At 41.2% G+C, this 20,328-nt stretch overlaps 1 pseudogene; it reads left to right on the forward strand.

Annotated features, from left to right (window-relative positions):
* Positions 1-18,457, forward strand: part of LOC127618929 (zinc finger protein 271-like) — a 173,612-nt pseudogene extending 155,155 nt beyond the window's left edge.
* The last annotated feature ends 1,871 nt before the right edge of the window (positions 18,458-20,328 follow it).

The raw sequence follows: 20,328 nt of genomic DNA on the forward strand, positions 1-20,328 counted from the left end.
TGACCTGAACCCCATAGAGAATCTATGGGGCATTGCCAAGAGAAAGATGAGAGACACGAGACCAAACAATGCAGAAGAGCTGAAGGCCGCTATTGAAGCATCTTGGTCTTCCATAACACCTCAGCAGTGCCACAGGCTGATAGCATCCATGCCACGCGCATTGAGGCAGTAATTAATGCAAAAGGGGCCCAAACCAAGTACTGAGTACATATGCATGATTATACTTTTCAGAGGGCCGACATTTCTGTATTTAAAATCCTTTTTTTATTGATTTCATGTAATATTCTAATTTTCTGAGATTCTGAATTTGGGGTTTTCATAAGCTGTAAGCCATAATCATCAAAATTATATCAAATAAAGGCTTGAAATATCTTACTTTGCTTGTAATGAGTCTATATAATATATTAGTTTCACCTTTTAAGTTGAATTACTGAAATTAATGAACTTTTGCACGATATTCAAATTTTTCAAGTTTCACCTGTACACTTTGATTTTGTTTTTCGCATGTGTATCTCCCTGACCTATGGTGGTACCCTAGGCGACTGCCTAGTTTGCCTTTACCAAGAAACTGCCCTGCATGAAAGCTTCAAAAGGTTCAGTAGCAATCCTGTCACAGCCTGTTTTTTGGCTCTGAATAGACCATAATTTAATTTTGCACTGCCAGAGGGTGTTTGCGGGTTCATCTAGTAAGGTATAGAATTAGAGAGAACCACACATCCCATGGTTTGCCTCGTGTTCTCATGCTAGTCTGCACAAAATCTTTGATGAGAAATCTTACGTTTTTTTCTTTGTTCCCTCTTCATTTATATTGAGGAACTCCCTGTTGTCCTACTCATCTGCTCTTGAGGTGCAGACCGCGCAACATGCATCGTTATTGCTAAGAGACTGATATATATAGAGGATTTACTTACTTGGGAAGGACAAGATGTGATCACAATTGGACCCGAAATCACCTAGGAAGTACTTCCTAGGGACATGTATTTCAGACTTTGTATTTAATCAACTTGTATTAGTACTTGTTTTATGTTCCTTGTGGTACTTATATCTGGCTCTACCTATATATTTTACATCTTGTATATATTGTGTAAAATATGGCAAGCCAATATTATGGTTCGAGGACAAACCCAATCTTGATTTTATCGCTGGCCCGTTTGTATCAAGGAGAGATCCACAACCATTAAGGTAACTCATTACCACATTTAGTGAATTGTATTTTAATTCAGAAGATGACAATGGCTCAGACAACTCAGCTGAGGCTCCGATTCCTCCCTGAAGCAGGATGAAGCAGCACTTGACCCATATTCCCCTTTCCACCAGTTAATAGAAGAGTTAATAAGAGGGAGAGAGTATGAGAAAGTGTGATTCCATGGTTCCATGGGGCAGGTGAACGATCAGCTGCTCCAGCACCTTCAGATCAATGACATCCTCCACATTGCGGTCTTCCTCGTTAGCACCCACTTCCGGCAGGCATCACGGAATTGCTAGGCAAACGTGAACGGGCGGCAGGCTTCACTAAGGGTGAGGGAGCGGAACCAATGGCGATGTTGTTCTTGCGTGCATCCGACCTGTTGCAGGACAGCCGACTTCAGTTTCGAGTAGTCCAGGTGGTCCTCGGCGGGTATATGCTGTGCCGTGAGCTGGCCCTCCCCGGAAAGCGATGGCAGTAGGTGGAGGGCCCATTGTGTTAGCGGCCAGCCGGAGGTGGTGGCCGACTGTTCGAAACAGGCTCACAAATGCTTCTTAAATGCCCCATCTTCTTGAGCACCAGGTGTGGCTTCATCGCTGCTTCGGGTGTCACGGCAGAGGACCCTCCTGGAGCTAGCCAGCTCTGTAAGGCTTGCCGATCCTCGGCCTGAGCTTGAAGGAGCAAGACAACAAACTTGATTTTGCCGTGTGAGAGGTATTGCGAATATAATAAGCTTGTGTGAATGCTGTAACATACAGGAATCTTTCCCCTACCATCCTTATTTTTGGAAATCCCCTACTGATCCAGATCCAAATGCGTGGTTCAGAAGATATTAGATGTTACTTGGAGTAAATAAAAAAATGTCACCGATCCAAAGTGGGCCCCACCCTCTGAATGAATGAATAGATGAGGGGCCCTATTGTAGGAGTGCTAAGACTTAAGTGCAGCGTTATGCGATACGTAATACGCGGTTGGAAAAGCCAGTGGGTCTGGCCATGAAGTTTTTATATATTTGTGTAAGCATGCACGAAGTCTAGAAGCAAGTGGGTTTGTGAAATCGTGCGGGCTAAGCGCTAATGTGCTGGTCAAGTGGGAGGAGCTGGTCAAGAAGTGGAGTGGTGGTGGCGTAGTGTGCTAAAGCACATAACTGGCAATCAGAAGGTTGCTGGTTTGATCCCCACAGCCACCACCATTGTGTCCTTGATTAAGGCACTTAACTCCAGGTTGCTCCGGGGGGATTGTCCCTGTAATAAGTGCACTGTAAGTCACTTTGGATAAAAGCGTCTGCCAAATGCATAAATGTAATCTAATTGTAAGTGAAAATGTATTCTGAGGTTGATGGGATTGCAAATTTAAGGGTCAAGATAAGATCAGCTGATTAACTTTCCCATAAAATACAGTGAATTGTTTTGGGCTTTTAAGGTATCTGTTGGTGCATCGTGCTTATGTCAACTAGGCAGCATGTCAAGATAATGGAGTCTAGATAAACATTTTAATGCAAACAAGAACTTGCTGAGAGATTTAAGTAATATAACTGATAAATGCCCCCCATTTGTAACCTAACTCCTCCCTCTCTACTAATTTGCTCTCAGCACCCCCAGCATCCTTTCAACGGGCACTGGGAGGCAGTATCACCCCCGTTGAGTACCCCTGATATAGAGGAATAAAGTGCATGTGGATCAAACACACGTGCATGTATCAGGTGCAGTGAGTACAGAAAAGCACGTATATCATTTATATATAATTTTCTTTATCTGTATTATAATGCGTTCAAATCCCAAACACGTTTTTTACTAATGCATTTATTTAAACGATGTAAAGCAATAATGTCAGTCATTGTCGTATCAACCTCATTGAAATGTTTATTAAAAAATAATAATCAAATGATATAAAAAATGTGAATAAAAAATAAAACCTACAAATAACCATTAGAGAACTTTCCGTATTCTTTCTAGGTTGTCTCACAAAAACCTCCCTGCAAGATTAGTTTGTGGTTACAAAAATACCCCTGGGGGTACCTTCTGTGTTTGCTGGATTGTCATTTTGCCCACAAATGACAACAAATATTAGGCATCACTATTTTTTGGTGACTGCTGAGCTTGATTTTTATTAAGATATAGAGTGGAGTTTGCTCCATGTAAACAAACCTTCCAAAGCAAAGTCTCCTTAAAAGGGTCCAGGACAGGACAGGTATATGCCACATTGTTAAATTAAATTAATACAGATGAAATTATCTCAGAGAAACAGTTTCATATTACAGAAATGTACACATGATAGTGAATAAGAAACGATCGTGAACGTAGTTGTTTTTCTTTCTTCTCCCTTCGGCTCTGTCCAGCAGGTGGCGGTAAAGCACCAAACCGCCTCTGAACCGCAGAAGAAGAAGAAGAAGAACTCAGTACGAGCTCTCGGTTCGGCACGTGTTTTACATCATTTGTGTGATTTATATTTATTTTAATGTGTGTTTTTCTATGCATGTTGTTTTTCTCTCTACGTGTAAATATATCTAAGAATATACTGTTTAATTTCGGACATATGAACTCGTTAAATCCAGCGGCTGATTGTAAACGATAATACTGTATATTTATAGTCTGTTACAATATCTGATAATGTTCCTGCTTTTAGGGGAATGAAACTAAACACAAAGCACACATTTATATTTACACCATCTCTAAACCAGTTAGTTTGCTGAACAGAGCTGTTCTTGTGTAAATCAGTAGGAACTGATCTGTCCATGAAGGATATTGATGATTTCATCACAGAAGTCTCTCAGCTGAAGAAAGAGGTGACGTCACTGAAGACAAAACTGATGGAGAGGGACGACAGGTTACAGGTTAAACATTCATTTCATCCTTAAAGTTGAGATTGTAAGCTTTCAAATGATGTGATATGATGAACAGTACAGATGTGATTGTGTTGTGTTTGTCAGGAGCTGGAGAAGGTTTCCTGTCAATCTTCAGTGTGTGTGACTGATGGGACCTCCACAGAATGTCAGGATTCAGTGTGGAGCGGCAGAGATCAGTCCACACCACAGCGACTGCTGGACAAACTCTCTGAACAGAGATCCAGAGACACACAGGACTCACAGCTCACTTTACTCTGTTCTACTGACAGTAATCAGGGTGATCAAACCCCCACAGAGTCCCAGACACCAGCGGAGATTGAAGTGATGCTGGTGGAGATAAAAGAAGAGGAACAGAGTGATGAAGATGATGATGATGATTTTATTCCTTCAGGTATGTTTCTTCCTTTAATCTTATACAAATCATATACTTACACTTTATTAGGAACACCTGTACATCTACATAATCATGCGATTATCTAATCAGCCAATCGTGTGGCAGCAGTGCATCAAATCATGCAGATACGGGACAGGAGCTTCAGATAATGTTCACATCAACCATCAGAATGGGGAAAAGTTTTATCTAATTGATTTGGACCATGGCACAATCGTTGGTGCCAGACGGGCTGTTTTTTTTTTCACCCTTTTTCTCCCAATTTGGAATGCTCAATGTGCTTTTTTAAGTCCTCGTGGTCGCGTAGTGATTCGCCTCAATCCGGGTGGTGGAGGACGAAGACAGAGTCTGAAATTAATAAAATCCCAGATGCTGATTTTTGTTCAACCAAAATCCTAATAATAAGGGCAAGTACAGTAAAGGACTTTAAAGTCTGAACCTTTAAGCATTATGAACAAATTATTAAGTTTTCCTCGTGATTTTAGAAAACAAACTTTTTACTAGAAGCACATTCACAACTCTGTAAAGTAGTGTACTCGTAAGTATAGACATAATGTGATATTTATACGTGTAAAGGGTCATCACATGACTCGTGTCAGCGCTGCAGAATACATTGAAGTCTATGAAGTGAGTGATGTTTATACGGGTAAAGGGTCATCACATGACTCGTGTCAGCGCTGCAGAATACATTGAAGTCTATGAAGTGAGTGATATTTATACGAGTAAAGGGTCATCACATGACTCGTGTCAGCGCTGCAGAATACATTGAAGTCTATGAAGTGAGTGATGTTTATACGTGTAAAGGGTCATCACATGACTCGTGTCAGCGCTGCAGAATACACTGAAGTCTATGAAGCGAGTGATGTTTATACGCGTAAAGGGTCATCACATGACTCGTGTCAGCGCTGCAGAATACATTGAAGTCTATGAAGGGAGTGATATTTATACGCGTAAAGGGTCATCACATGACTCGCGTCAGCGCTGCAGAATACATTGAAGTCTATGAAGTGAGTGATATTTATACGCGTAAAGGGTCATCACATGACTCGTGTCAGCGCTGCAGAATACATTGAAGTCTATGAAGGGAGTGATGTTTATACGGGTAAAGGGTCATCACATGACTCGTGTCAGCGCTGCAGAATACATTGAAGTCTATGAAGTGAGTGATATTTATACGTGTAAAGGGTCATCACATGACTCGCGTCAGCACTGCAGAATACATTGAAGTCTATGAAGTGAGTGATGTTTATACGTGTAAAGGGTCATCACATGACTCGTGTCAGCGCTGCAGAATACATTGAAGTCTATGAAGTGAGTGATATTTATACGTGTAAATGGTCATCACATGACTCGCGTCAGCACTGCAGAATACATTGAAGTCTATGAAGTGAGTGATGTTTATACGAGTAAAGGGTCATCACATGACTCGCGTCAGCGCTGCAGAATACATTGAAGTCTATGAAGTGAGTGATGTTTATATGAGTAAAGGGTCATCACATGACTGGAGTCAGTGCTGCAGAATACATTGAAGTCTATGAAGTGAGTTATAGTTATACGAGTAAAGAGTCATCACATGACTGGAGTCAGTGCTGCAGAATACATTGAAGTCTATGAAGTGAGTGATATTTATACGTGTAAAGGGTCATCACATGACTCGCGTCAGCGCTGCAGAATACATTGAAGTCTGTGAAGTGAGTGATATTTATACGTGTAAAGGGTCATCACATGACTCGTGTCAGCGCTGCAGAATACATTGAAGTCTGTGAAGTGAGTGATATTTATACGAGTAAAGGGTCATCACATGACTCGTGTCAGTGCTGCAGAATACATTGAAGTCTGTGAAGTGAGTGATATTTATACGCGTAAAGGGTCATCACATGACTCGCGTCAGTGCTGCAGAATACATTGAAGTCTGTGAAGTGAGTGATATTTATACGCGTAAAGGGTCATCACATGACTCGCGTCAGTGCTGCAGAATACATTGAAGTCTGTGAAGTGAGTGATATTTATACGCGTAAAGGGTCATCACATGACTCGTGTCTGCGCTGCAGAATACATTGAAGTCTGTGAAGTGAGTGATATTTATACGTGTAAAGGGTCATCACATGACTCGCGTCAGTGCTGCAGAATACATTGAAGTCTGTGAAGTGAGTGATATTTATACGTGTAAAGGGTCATCACATGACTCGTGTCTGCGCTGCAGAATACATTGAAGTCTATGAAGCGAGTGATATTTATACGTGTAAATGGTCATCACATGACTCGCGTCAGCGCTGCAGAATACATTGAAGTCTATGAAGCGAGTGATATTTATACGTGTAAAGGGTCATCACATGACTCGTGTCAGCACTGCAGAATACATTGAAGTCTATGAAGTGAGTGATATTTATATGAGTAAAGGGTCATCACATGACTCGTGTCAGTGCTGCAGAATACATTGAAGTCTATGAAGTGAGTGATGTTTATACGAGTAAAGGGTCATCACATGACTCGCGTCAGTGCTGCAGAATACATTGAAGTCTATGAAGGGAGTGATATTTATAGGAGTAAAGGGTCATCACATGACTCGCGTCAGCACTGCAGAATACATTGAAGTCTATGAAGTGAGTGATGTTTATACGCGTAAATGGTCATCACATGACTCGCGTCAGTGCTGCAGAATACATTGAAGTCTATGAAGTGAGTGATATTTATACGAGTAAAGGGTCATCACATGACTCGTGTCAGTGCTGCAGAATACATTGAAGTCTATGAAGTGAGTGATATTTATACGTGTAAAGGGTCATCACATGACTCGTGTCAGCGCTGCAGAACACATTGAAGTCTATGAAGTGAGTGATATTTATACGTGTAAAGGGTCATCACGTGACTCGCGTCAGCGCTGCAGAATACATTGAAGTCTATGAAGGGAGTGATGTTTATACGAGTAAAGGGTCATCACATGACTCGTGTCAGTGCTGCAGAATACATTGAAGTCTATGAAGTGAGTGATATTTATACGGGTAAAGGGTCATCACATGACTCGCGTCAGCGCTGCAGAATACATTGAAGTCTGTGAAGTGACGTCACACCAAAGTGTTTTTCATACATGTTTCTGCTTCACAAATAATGTCTTTAAGTGTTAAAAGCAACAAGAAATATTTAAAAACTGTCCAAATTTGTGGAGAGACATTGAATGTCTCATAATTTCTTTTAATTAAATATTACCTTATCGTTTATGAATATCACAGACTCCAGTTATTGAACTCATTTAAATTAACCAAGAAAAAGCTTCTAAACATAAACAAGTCCTTTTATTACTTTCTGCTATCAACTGCAAGCTTTTTCTCTCTCTTCCAAATACATGTTTTCAATGTTTATTGTGAACACCTCCCACTTTTATACGTGACAAACTGGTAAAATCGCCCTCTGTGACACTTTCTGCAACTCTTGTCTTGTGGAGGGCGATGCGGCGCTTGGCGCTCATGTTCAGCCTCCAGATCCAAATTAAAACTGCCACGAGAAGTCGTCTGTCCGAGGCAAAGACGCAAAATCTAACGACAATCGCCTCAGCATCCATCTCCCTTGATGCGTTTCATTACACACAGGCGAGTTTAAATCGATGCGGACTAGGAGGAAGGTTTGAGTTGTCGTTCTGTTCAGTTCGTTTTTCACGTGTTTTGTTCATATTTTAATAATATTTGTTTTTTGTAATATTGCGTTGTTCATATGTCGTGTTTTAGTGCCTCCGCTGAAACATTAATCAGCTTTGTGTCTCTGTTGTTCAGAGTCCTCTTCATAAATAAATAAATGCATAATCTGCTGTACCCTCGTCCTGTAAAGTCACGAATAAAAATTAAAATGTGAATGAAAATTAAAGCTATTAAATGTCTTATCATTAAAATATGACAATTAAAATGACGGGTAAAAATAGATGATGACGGACAATGTGACTTTTTTTTTTTTGGCATAGCTGAATTTCAAACATTACATTTTGAAGTTGACGGTGTTTCTTTAGTCCACAAGAGGGCGCAATTAATACATAAACCATTCAGCACAGTTATATTATTGCAAAGAACTTTCCTATCCTGGCTGTTAATCAAGAGCATTTCCATTTCAATTTATGTGCATAAAATAAATACATTTTTAGTTAGTTCGTATTTTCAAGTCAAAAGAAAAACGAGTGAAATGCTTCAATAGACATGGTGTTACACTTGCACTGATGCCACAGTACACTACAGACTCAAGCGTCATAATAACAGCGAAATACAACATTGTTCTTTATTCATTACAGTGTATGTAGAGTAGCGATATTCCCAGATAGCAGTGGTGTGTGGCTGAACTCGGTGGTGAAGCGGCTCAGATTATGAGCACAGGTCAGGGGCTGTTCAATCAGACGAAACACAAGAGACTGAAACCAAACGCGAGGATCTCGAGACTGACACACGTTTCCTGACGAAGCATTTAAACAACCCATTGCTTAATCTGAGAAACACTTCTAAGATACAGACGCAACAGCCAGAGACGTCCATCAACTGTAAGGGGCTGTTCACACCGGACACTGTTGCAATCATCCATTAGTTTTTCTATGTAAACACTCGCTAGACGAACGTCTTTTGTTTCACTTTGTTTTTGTTTATTCAGCGTCTCGTGCAGGAGTGTGACGATGTGTCTTATTAAAAATAACTTTAAAAGCATCTTGAGACATCTTAAATCTGTTAAACTGTATTTGTTGCACTGTGTGTCTAGACCGTTTTAGCAAGAATTCTGAAGTCATCTCCAGTGCTTGAATCCACAGTTTTTGCATTCGAATGTGCATCTTTTGTTTAAATTTCTTAAATATTTTGTGGACTTCATGATTTTCTCCAGAAGTGATGGGACCCCTGTCTTCCAAACAGTTCAATCTTCGACTCATTAGTCCACAGAACGTTCTTCCAAAAGGTTTGAGGATCATCAAGGTGTGTTTTGGCAGAATTCAGAAGAGCCTTCATGTGGTGCTGGGCTAGCAGATGGCATTTTTGTCCGGTGTCTTTCTGATATTGGAGTCATGAACGGTGAACTTTATTAGTGCAAAAGAGGCCTGCAGATCCTTGTTGTTGTTCTTGGCTTTTATGTGACTTCCTGGATGAGTCGTTGCTGTGCTCTGGGAGGAATTTTGAAAGGTCGGCCACTTCTGGGAATGTTCACTACTGTGCCAAGTGTCCTCCATTTGGGGATACTGGCTCTCACTGTGGTTCTTCGGAGTCCCAGAGCCTTTGAAATATCTTTGTAAATCTTCTAAGAAATCTTCTAGAGTTAAAATTAAATGATATATTAATTTCCTTTCATAATGTAATGCATTAAGTCTTGGTAAATAGTATGTCTCTTTAAGAAAAGATGCAGTTAGATCAGGAAAACCATTTTAATATCAAATTAAGTTGTTTTAAAGCATGGTTTAAATAAATTACATTTGGCAGTCCAAATAATGGCTAAATTGAGTATCCTATACAAAACTGAAATCCATGCATGGTCTTTGTGTAGGCCTATGATAAGATTACGTAATATCTTCAATATAGTCTTTATTTACTCAAAATAAAACAATAGCCTACTGGATGGTATTACGTCACGCCACGGTTGCGTCATCCCTCCAAAACTCCACAACATTTCTGTGTTCATATTAGCAGTGTCCATAACATTTATGTTGTTCAAGACACAATATACATAAAATATACTAACAAAAATACACCATTAAAAAAATAAATGCTATATGGAGTCTTCTGGGTTTTGCAGTATTAAATATTAATAAATATATTTGCGAAGTAACATTCGACTATTAAAAATAGCTGAAAATGTACATATCTTTTATTAGAATTATTATAATTAAAATCAGGGATGTTGAGTTACGTTTCATGCCACCCTTGAATGAGTCTGTGCCCCACATGGGCCACCCCAGTCAAAAAAGTCTGGACACGCCACTGAGTGCATTAAACATTCTAAGAGCACGCGTGAGGCTCATAATAGTGGTTACTTAAAGGGACAGTTAACCCAAAAATGAAAATTCTCTTATAATTTACTCACCCTCATGCAATCCCAGATGTGTGACTTAATTTCTTCTGAAGAACACAAAGTTGTAATTTTAGAAGAATACCTCAGATCTATAGGACCACACAATGCAAGTGAATGGTGACCAAAACTTTTTGCTGCCTTTGTGCTTTTGAGAGCTTCAGTGTAATCCAAACGACTCATGAGGAATCTGCATGTTAACACAGAATCTTGTTGGAATCTCTGACGTTCTCAACCTTTATGTTGTTCCAAACATTTATCACAGTCCGTATAAATGATTAAAATCAAGAAATGCAGTTATTATCCAGAATTGAGGGTATATTGTACATACAGTGGTATAAAATGTGATCTCAACTTCATCAGTCATAAGTATAGACAAACACAATATGCTTGAAATAACGTACAAACAATTATAATCTTTCACGTCTTTATTGAACAAATCCCATTAAACATTCACAGTGATATGGAAAAAGTATGTGCACCCTTGGATGTTTCCGATAGCTGTGCAATGTTCCAAAGGAATTTTTAGTCATTCATTCTTACAGAACTGCTTCAGCTCAGCCATTTTCTTAGGACATCTGGTGTGAACGGCTCTCTTGATGTCATTCCACAGCATCTCTATTGGGTTAAGGTCTGGACTCTGACTGGGACACTCCAAATGTTGGATGTGACAGGGTGGGGCCGGGTGGTGATTCTGCACACCCGGTCCCTTATCAGGCTAATTAAGCCTCCGGGAAGGATAAAGGCCGACTGCGGATGGTGGTGCAAGAGAGAGAGATCGTCAGGAGTGGTGGTGGCGTAGTGGGCTAAAGCACATAACAGTTAATCATAAGGTCGCTTGTTCGATCCCCACTGCACCACCATTGTGTCCTTGAGCAAGGCACTTAACTCCAGGTTGCTCTGGGGGGATTGTCCCTGTAACAAGTGCACTGTAAGTCTCTTTGGATAAAAGCGTCTTCCAAATGCATAAATGTAAATGTTTACAGGCATCGTGTGTTGATGTTTGTGTCTTTCATACGTTTTTAATTTAAATATTATTTATATCATTAAGCCTGTTCTCACGTCCTCATTTCCCTTAATCTGTTTTACAGTGGATTTTCTTTTTTTAAGCCATTCTGTAGTGGATTTACTTCAATGTTTACAGTCATTGACCTGCTGCATCATCCAACTTCTACTGAGCTTCAGCTGGCTCACAGCCACCCTGACATTATCCTGTAGGATATCTTGATGAACTTGGGAATTAATTTTTCCCACAATGATGGCAAGCGGTCTAGGCCCCGATGTAGCAAAACGGCTCCAAATCATGATGATCCCTCCACCATACTTAACCGTTGGGATGATGTTTTCATGTTGGTATGTGGTGCCCTTTTTATGCCATATGTAGTGCTGCATATTCTTCCCAAACAATTCAACCTTAGTTCGTCAGTCCTCAAAACATTTCTCCAGTAGAGTTGTGGAATGTCAAGGTGGTCTTTGGCAAACTTCAGGCGCAAAGCAATGGTTTTGATGGAAAGCAGCGGCTTCCTTTATGATGTCCTGCCATGAACACCATACCTGTTTAATGTTTTACATATAGTAGACTCATGAACAGAGATGTTAACCACTTCCAATGACTCCAACTCTACCTCATTGAGCTTCCTGCATTGTGCCCTTTGACTCATCTTGGCTGGACGGCCACTTCTAGAGAGAGTACCTATAGTACTAAATCATCTCCATTTACAGACAGTTTGTGTAACTGTGGACAGATGAATATCTAATGGCCACTTCTAGTGAGAGCACCTATAGTACTAAATCACCTCCATTTATAGACAGTTTGTCTAACTGTGGACAGATGAATATCTAACGGACACTTCTAGTGAGAGTACCTATAGTACTAAATCACCTCCATTTATAGACAGTTTGTCTAACTGTGGACAGATGAATATCTAATGGCCACTTCTAGTGAGAGCACCTATAGTACTAAATCACCTCCATTTATAGACAGTTTGTCTAACTGTGGACAGATGAATATCTAACGGACACTTCTAGTGAGAGTACCTATAGTACTAAATCATCTCCATTTATAGACAGTTTGTCTAACTGTGGACAGATGAATATCTAACGGCCACTTCTAGTGAGAGTACCTATAGTACTAAATCACCTCCATTTATAGACAGTTTGTGTAACTGTGGACAGATGAATATCTAACCTCATAAGATAACTTCATAACCCTTTCCAGCTTTATGCAAAGCAACAATTCTTGATCGTAGGTGTTCTGAGATCTCTTTTGGTCCACGTCAGCAGATGCTTCTTGTGAATAGCAAACTCAACATGTTTGAGTGCTTTTTATAAGTCAAAGCAGCTCTAACCCACACCTCCAATCTCATTGGAGAGGTTTTCCGACTCTAGCTTTTGTTCTCGTCATTAGCCTAGGGGTTTACATACTTATTTCAGCCTACACTGTGAATGTTTGAACGATGTATTCAATATTCATTATTGGACGATACAATAATTTGTGTGTCATTAAACAGATTGTGTTTGTTCATTATTTAACTTGGATGAAGATCAAACCAGATTTTAAGACAAGTCTATACATGAATGCAAGAAATTCCAAAGGGTTTACATACTTTTTCTTGCCACTGTACCTTTTGCATAGCAAATACTGTACATATTCTGCCATTTTAAATTAGGGTTCATTTTGATTATTTAAATGTATGCCTCTTGAATTGATTTGTCAATTTACTGTGTTCATTTCAGAGCTGATTGAAGTGAAAGAGGAGAGTGAAGAACTGGATGACGTGCAGCAGAAAGATCATGATTTCATAACTGAAGAATCTTTAAGTGTCTCAAATACTAACAAGAATTTCACATGTAACAGTCATCTTAATACACACATGAGAGTTTATACTGGGAAGAAACCTTACACATGCCATCAGTGTGGAAAAAGTTTTGCATATGCAGTCGATTTCAAGAATCATCTCCGCTATCATTCTGGACTGAGACCATTTAAATGTGATCAGTGTGATAAAACATTTGCTTTGAAGTCAGTTCTAAAACAACATCTGAAAACTCACACAAATGAGAAGCCTTACAAGTGTTCTTTTTGTGGAAAAAGCTTTGCACGCCAGTCTTATTTTAAAGAGCACCAGAAAATACATACTGGCGAGAGGGCTTTTATATGCTTAGAATGCGAGAAAACCTTTATTACAGCCAGCGACTTGAACAAGCACCAGAGAATTCATACTGGAGAGAAACCTTACAAGTGCTCACACTGCGAAAAAAGTTTCACTCAGTCAGAACACCTGAAAAAACATGAGAGAATTCATACTGGAGAAAAACCTTATAAGTGCTCGCACTGCGGAAAGAGTTTCACTCATTCACAAAACCTGAAAACACATGAGAGATTCCACACGGGAGAAAAACCTTATATTTGTTCACACTGTGGAAAAAGTTTTACTCAGTCACAAAACTTGAAAAAACACGAGAGATTCCACACGGGAGAAAAACCTTATATTTGTTCACACTGTGGAAAGAGTTTCACTCAGTCACAAAACCTGAAAAAACATGAGAGAATCCATACTGGGTAAAAAACATACATTTGTTCACTCTGTGGAAAGAGTTTCACTCAGTCACAAAACCTGATAAAACAAGAGAATCCATATCACTGCTCTTTGTGTGGAAAGAGTTTCAGCGCAGCAAGTCTACATACAGTGCATCCGGAAAGTATTCACAGCGCTTCACTTTTTCCACATATTGTTATGTTAAAGCGTTATTCCAAAATGGATTAAATTCATTATTTTCCTCAAAATTCTACAAACAATACCCCATAATGACATGTACATAATTATTCACTGCCTTTGCCATGACACTCAAAATTGAGCTCAGGTGAATCCTGTTTCCACTGATCATCCTTGAGATGTTTCTACAACTTGATTGGTGTCCACCTGTGGTAAATTCAGTTGGACATGATTTGGAAAGGCACACACCTGTCTATATAAGGTCTCACAGTTAACAGTGCATGTCAGAGCACAAACCAAGCCATGAATTCCAGGGAATTGTCTGTAGACCTCCGAGACAGGATTGTATCGAGGCACAGATCTGGGGAAGGGTACAGAAAAATGTCTGCAGCATTGAAGGTCCCAATGAGTACAGTGACCTCCATCATCCGTTATTGGAATAAGTTTGGAACCACCAGGACTCTTCCTAGAGCTGGCCGCCTGGCCTAACTGAGCGATCGGGGGAGAAGGGCCTTATGCTGCGTTCACACCGGATGCGAATAGCGCGTCAGGCGCGAGTGATTTCAATGTTAAGTCAATGCAAAGACGCGTTACGCGCATAAAAAATTTCTGCGGCGCGAATGAGGTGTAGAGCGTGGCGCGGTAGACGCGAATACGCCTCATTCGCGCGTCAAGTTCGCGCGAATTGAGCGTCTGGCGCGTTACGCGCGAATGGTGCATTTTGTGCATTCACGCGTTTGACGCGAATTCGCGTCTGCCGCCCGAGTTGAAAAATCTGAACTTTGGCGTCAATTCGCGCTGCGTTAACCAATCAGGAGCCTAGCTGCCTGCTGTCACTCAGGAGGTAAAGTGACGTAAACTCCCGCTCGGAATCTTTCATTCCAAAATCACTGACAGCTAACTTATGGAGGAAAAATTAATTCTTGTTGTAAGCAGTCACCCAGAATTGTACGATTCCACTTCATATTTTTACAGAGACAGGAACAAAAAGGACCTCGCTTGGAAGAGGGTCAGTGAGGAGATTGGGCAACCTGGTAAGTTGTAAATACAAATTAATCTTTAATATTTGTCCACTTCTTTACGATAGAAATGCTACAGTCACTGTTATTTCTTGAACAAGAACATGTGGACATCAAAACATGCAAACTCAGAGTGAGGGTTTACAGTTTTATTGAAATTGCGGGACAACAGGTCATCAAACTGGGCGCGGGACAAGCGGAAGTACCGCTGAAAGCGGCCGTCATCCAGGCGCAGCTCCTGGAGCAAATGATGAAATTCGCCGAACTGGGAACGCCTCCGGAGGGTCTGGTGAACCCAAGTACGGTGACGACGACCCATACGCCGCTGTTCTGCTCTCCAGAGCAAATACAGAGCGGTGACTCGCTCCACGAATGCTCGATCAACATCAGCCATCTTGTAAAAAGATGGCCGTCAACGGGTTTCGCCTCCGACGCGCGTAAATTTCGCTTCAAACTTTTGTTTTTTTACGTGCGTCAATTTCGCTCTTGACGCGCGAATGGATTCAAAGTGGTCAAGCGTATAACTAGACGCGGTAGGCGCGAATTTGACACACTATTCGCGTCTGGTGTGAACGCAGCATTAGTCAGGGAGGTGACCAAGAACCCGATGGTCACTCTGACAGAGCTCCAGCATTTCTCTGTGGAGAGAGGAGAACCTTCCAGATGATCAACCATCTCTGCAGCACTCCACCAATCAGGCCTGTATGGTAGAGTGGCCAGACGGAAGCCACTCCTCAGTAAAAGGCACATAACAGCCTGCCTGGAGTTTGCCTAAAGGCACCTGAAGGACTCTCAGACCATGAGAAACTAATTTCTCTGGTCTGATGAAACAAAGATTGAACTCTTTGGCCTCAATGCAGACATGTCACGTGCCAGCCTGCTTCAAGTCCTCAACTATCATCCCTGTTCCCAAGAATTCAAGGACCACAGGACTAAACGACTTAAGACCCGTCGCCCTGACCTCTGTGGTTATGAAGTCCTTTGAGTGCCTTGTGCTTTCACACCTCAAAGACATCACTGACCCCCACCTGGACCCCCTGCAGTTTGCATACAGAGCCAACAGGTCTGTAGACGATACAGTCAACTTGGCCCTCCACTACATCCTCCAGCACCTGGACTCTGCAGGAACCTATGCCAGGATCCTGTTTGTGGATTTCAGCTCTGCCTTTAACACCATAATTCTGGCTCTGCTCCAGGAGAAGCTCTCCCAGCTAAGTGTGCCTGACTTCACCTGCAGGTGGATCACTGACTTCCTGTCTGACAGAAAGCAGCATGTGAAGCTGGGGAAACACATCTCCGACTCATAGACCATTAGCACTGGATCCCCCCAGGGCTGCGTTCTTTCTCCTCTGCTCTTCTCCCTGTACACTAACAGCTGCACCTCCAGTCACCAGTCCATCAAGCTTCTGAAGTTTGCGGATGACACCTCCCTCATCAGACTCATCTCTGATGGTGACAAGTCCACCTACAGGTGGGAGGTTGACCACCTGGTGACCTGGTGCAATCAAAACAACCTTGAGCTCAATGCTCTAAAGACAGTGGAGATGGTTGTGGACTTCAGGAAGAACTCAGCCTCACCTGCACCTGCCCCCATCACCCTCTGTGACTCCACAATCGACACTGCGGAGTCTTTCTGCTTCCTGGGAACCATCATCGCCCAGGACCTCAAGTGGGAGCTGTACATCAGCTACCTCATCAAGAAAGCACAACAGAGAATGTACTTCCTGCGGCAGCTGAAGAAATTCAACCTGCCAAAGACAATGATGGTGCACTTCTACACAGCCATCATCGAGTCCATCCTCACATCCTCCATCACTATCTGGTACGCTGCTACTACTGCCAAGGACAAGGGCAGACTGCAGTGTGTCATCCGGTCTGCACAGAAGGTGATTGGCTGCAATCTGCAGCCGCTCCAGGACCTGTACGCCTCCAGGAGCCTGAAGTGTGCTGGAAAGATTGTGGCTGATCTCTCCCACCCTGGCCACAATCTTTATGAGACACTCCCCTCTGGCAGAAGGCTGAGGTCCATCAGGACAAAAACCTCACGCCACAAGAACAGTTTCTTCCCATCCGCCACTTGCCTTATCAACAAGGCCCGGTACCCACCCTGACACTCTCCACACTCCACCTCTGGCTCTACATGCCACTGTACTTACTCTGCTGCTCTTTTATTTTTATTCTTACTTTTAATATATACTGTGTGGACATATTTATATTTATATTGCTTATATTTTAATAGTTGTTTTTTATATTTAGAGAATGTGACACGCGCCTACAACACCAAAACAAATTCCTTGTATGCGTAAAAAACATACTTGGCAATAAAACTTTTTCTGATTCTGAATGGCAAGCGTCATGTCTGGAGGAAACCAGGCACCGCTCATCACCTGGCCATTACCATCCCTACAGTGAAGCATGGTGGTGGCAGTATCATGCTGTGGGGATGTTTTTCAGTGGCAGGAACTGTGAGACTAGTCAGGATCGAGGGAAAGATGAACACAGCAATGTACAGAGACATCCTTGATGAAAACCTGTTCAGAGCACTCTGGACCTCAGACTGGGGCAAAGGTTCATTTTCTAACAAGACAACGACCCTAAGCACACAGCCAAGATAACAAAGCAGTGGCTATGGAACAACTCTGTGAATGTCCTTGAGTGGCCCACCCAGAGCCCAGACTTGAACCTGATTGAACATCTCTGGAGAGATCTGAAAATGTCTGTGCACGATGCTCCCAATCCAACCTGATGGATCTTGAGAGGTCCTGCAAAGAAGAATGGGAGAAACTGCCCAAAAATAGGTGTGCCAAGCTTGTAGCGTCATACTCAAAAAGACTTGAGGCTGTAATCGGTGCCAAAGGTGCTTCAACAAAGTATTGAGCAAAGGCTGTGAATACTTGCGTACATGTCTGTTTTTTTATGAATTTGCAAAGATTTCAAGCAAACTTCTTTCACGTTGTCATTATGGGGTTTTGTTTGTAGAATTTTGAGGAAAATATTGAATTTAATCCATTTTGGAATAAGGCTGTAACATAACAAAATGTGGAAAAAGTGAAGCGCTGTGAATACTCTCCGGATGCACTGTATATATTTGATGTGTGTTTACATCTAGACGTAGTTTTTAAGTTGTTTGTTCATCTGCGATACGTCTAAGACGTTTCCCCTCGGATGTGAATAAGACCTTCAGCAGTTTATAGTTTAGAATGTTTGTAAATCAGATCTTTTTAAGATTTTTAGCAGATGTTAATTAGATTGTGATGCTTTTTAGATGAGAAGATCTAAAACAGATATTTTTGAGCCGCATGTGTCCTATCTGGCGATAGAATTTCTCCCAAAAGAGCAGTGTTTTATGACATTTATCTCCTATTGTCTTCGGGTCATTTTTGACCCATGACATGTAAAGAATACATTGTAAGTACTGCATCGTTTTTGGTACTGGAACCAAATGTTGTGACTTCATGAAGACCATCAAAACAACAAAAACAAACAAAAAAATGAATTTTGTATTTATTGTTTAAGAGAAGTACCTAAAACAAATTGTTCCTTCCATTGTCTTAAAGGGACAGTTCACCCAAAAGTGTAAGTTCAGTCATTGTTTACTCACCCCTGTGTTGCTGTAAACCTGTATGACTTACTGTATGTTTCTGAACACAAAGGGAGATATTGTGAAATAATGTTGTGCTCAGTGATGTCATACAATGGCAGTTTATGGTGACCACCTCTTCAAGCTTCAAAAGAACACAAAAGTATAATTCAGAAGTCTAATAAATTATTCCATGAGACTCGTGAATGTTATGAAAGTACACCATGAAGTTTGGTGAGAAATCTAAAGTATTATTTAGTGTAAATGTTCACTGACCGTTGATTTCCTGCGTGTGTCCATGATAGGGCACAAGAGCAACAGATTGGGGCGTTCAAGTGAAAACTCGTTTTGTTTATCTAATAACAGTGATAGTGACAGAACACAACACTGCTGCAAACAAAACATTGAACAGAACTTGCTAAACATGTCTGAAGAGTTTGTAGTCAAAGAATTGATGCATTTCTATGCCCAGCCTTTTTTTTTTCTTTTTGAAATGGAGTATTGTAAATCAAACAGAAACATAGGAGTCTGAAGGCAGCCACAGTCACACTTTATCCTAACATGATGGCTAACAACACATGATAAAAGGTATATTTTCTATGGTAATCAGAGTTTTTGTCCTAACCAGTAGTGACGAGCAACGATAGTCTATCGATCACTTGTTTTCTATCACGTGGGTAACTCCGGCCATTGTGAGCTACCATTGGTCCAAAAACTCTCATAACAGTATATTAAAGCCAGCATCTAATGAGCTGGTTAAAGAGGAAGAAATTGTGTTTTAGTATGGCCAAGTCAAAGTCAAGACTTTAACTCAGTTGAGATGTTGCGGCTTGACCTGAAGAGGGCTGTTCGTGCAAGAAATCCCCAAAATATTAATGAACTGAAACAAACTTGTAGGGACGAATGATGTAAAATCCGCCCTCAGTGATGTAAAAGGCAGATCAACAGCTACAGGAAACATTTGGTGGAGGTTATTGCTGCTGAAGGAGGTTCTACCAGTTCACTTACTTTGCCAGCATGGACTGTGAATAATTAAACGTGTTCAATAAAATCATAAAAACTATCAATTTTTGTCATTACTATAAGCAGATTGTGTTTGCCTATTATTAGGACTCCGGTGAAGATCAGACCACATTTTCTGAATAATAAATGGAGAAATGTAGGTCATTCCAAAGGGTTCACATACTTTTTCTTGCCACTGTATATATATATATATATATATATATATATATATATATATATATATATATATATATAAAATAAGAGGAGGATCATGTCAGGATGAGCCTGCAACAAGGGTACCACATGAGGGAGGAGGATGTCTTCCCTGTAACGCACAGTGTTGAGATTGCCTGCAATGACAACAAGCTCAGTCTGATGATGCTGTGACACACCGCCCCAGACCATGACGGACCGTCCACCTCATAGACGCAAGTCCAACCACCCCCCCTGGTGAGACAAAACCACGACTCGCCAGCGAAGAGCACTTTTTGCCAGACCTGTCTGGTCCATCGAAGGTGGGTTTGTGCGACATTGGTGCCGGTGATGTCTGGTAATGACCTGCCTTACA

Source organism: Xyrauchen texanus, chromosome 25 (assembly GCF_025860055.1).
Source record: "Xyrauchen texanus isolate HMW12.3.18 chromosome 25, RBS_HiC_50CHRs, whole genome shotgun sequence".
In the NCBI taxonomy this organism is placed as follows: Eukaryota; Metazoa; Chordata; class Actinopteri; order Cypriniformes; family Catostomidae; genus Xyrauchen; species Xyrauchen texanus.